Source organism: Montipora foliosa, chromosome 6 (assembly GCF_036669935.1).
Source record: "Montipora foliosa isolate CH-2021 chromosome 6, ASM3666993v2, whole genome shotgun sequence".
NCBI classification, from domain to species: Eukaryota; Metazoa; Cnidaria; class Anthozoa; order Scleractinia; family Acroporidae; genus Montipora; species Montipora foliosa.
In genome coordinates this window covers 61,557,245-61,558,855 of record NC_090874.1, presented here as the reverse complement: position 1 = coordinate 61,558,855, position 1,611 = coordinate 61,557,245, and the positions used below count along the sequence as shown (strand labels likewise).

The window sequence follows — 1,611 nt, the reverse complement described above, 5'->3', positions numbered from 1 at the left end:
AAAGCTCAAAATCCTGCCAGTCAGGTGTAAAGCGAACACGCTATCAAAATCTGAAGAAACAAAGAAAATGATTTTTTGATCATAGTAGCACTTTAAGGCTTTTTACAAATATTGTTGATTAATTATCTTTGAAAAATGCGTGGTTACCCCCAGTTTTCTGGCGTGAGTTCCATACCGGGATGATGACTTGATTTCGTATCGTGTTTACACGAAAAACAGAAAGCCCTAATTATGTATAAAACAGTTAATAATCTTGTCCCGGAATACCTTCAACGTCTTTTCAGTCAACGCTTTGCTGAATATAACTTGAGAAACTTAGAAGGTAAACTTACTCTGCTCAAGCCAAATACTAATTCTATTTCGATACCAGTCTCACTCACTAGTGAGTCACGTGAGATATGTACCTACGTGTAACCCAAGCATTCAGTTGCGCGCGTAATCTAAGAGCGTTCAGTACTGTGTTTGAAGATGGCGACCAAAGAAAAAGAAAAACACCCTTTATCAACCGAAGAGGAGGATGAACTGATTGGTGATGAGTCAAAGGAGCAGCAGACAAGTCCCACGGCAACAACGACGGACCCGATGGTTCAGGTTATGCAGAATTTGAACAGTTCTCTCGAAGCGATGGCGGGCTCTATGCAGGTGATGCAACGATCCCTCAAGCGACTTCACTAAAAAGTACCCCATGGAAAACGACAAGTCAAAGTCACCTGGAATAGACGGGTTGACGTACAACTTTTAATAGTGAGAGGACCATTCCTCTCATCCAAAGAAGAAAAGAGCAACCACTTCGAAGGATATTAGCTCCTCAGAAGAAGATGATGACTCGGACAAAGACCTCGAGGAGCTTTATGGCGACGATTCAAAACAACACAATGCTCGACACGAGCAAACAGACGACAATGACCCATTGTTGTCGGAGATTGCTGAGGAACTGCAGAGCTCGGAGGATACGGGGCCTGCTATTGATAAAAAACTCGCAGAAATCAAAAACAAACAATGGTCTGCTAAATCGCCAGACTCAAAATTGAAAGATAAGTATGGGAAATATCTACGTCCCTCGAAGTGTGAGACTCTCACAACACCACGGGCAAATACCAAAATATGGGATAACTTGAGCCACTCAGCGAAACAGCACGGCTTCAGGTCGAGCTCAACTCAGAAAACACTGGCTACGGTTAGAGGACTACTGTGCAAATCGACCGAATTGATAATGAATGTGAAGCATACATAACAGTCGAATTTCGACCCTGACCTAAAAACGTTGATAAAGATGAATACCGACGCGGTTGCCCTTCTAGGTCATGCTCACATTGAAATGTCACACCGCCGAAGGGAGTCCATAAAACCCCACTTAAACAAAGAATATACAGGGTTATGTGCCTCACATGTACCTGTGTCGACCTCCAGGCCCGGCTCAATAGCATCCGAGCTTCGAACAGGATAGGCGGCGCAGTAGAAAACCGCCAAAATTACAAGAATAATTACCGGGGAAATTTCCCGCGAAAATCAGACAAGCGTGGAAGGCAGCCTTTTTTAGCGAAGAGCCGTCAGTGGAAGCCCAATCAGAGGTCATACTCCCGACAAGACCAAGGGAAGAAGCAGCCCTGA

The 1,611-nt window shown here is 44.2% G+C and overlaps 1 pseudogene; it reads left to right on the top strand.

Annotated features, from left to right (window-relative positions):
- Positions 1-468: 468 nt before the first annotated feature.
- Positions 469-1,611, top strand: LOC138008856 (uncharacterized; annotated as a pseudogene).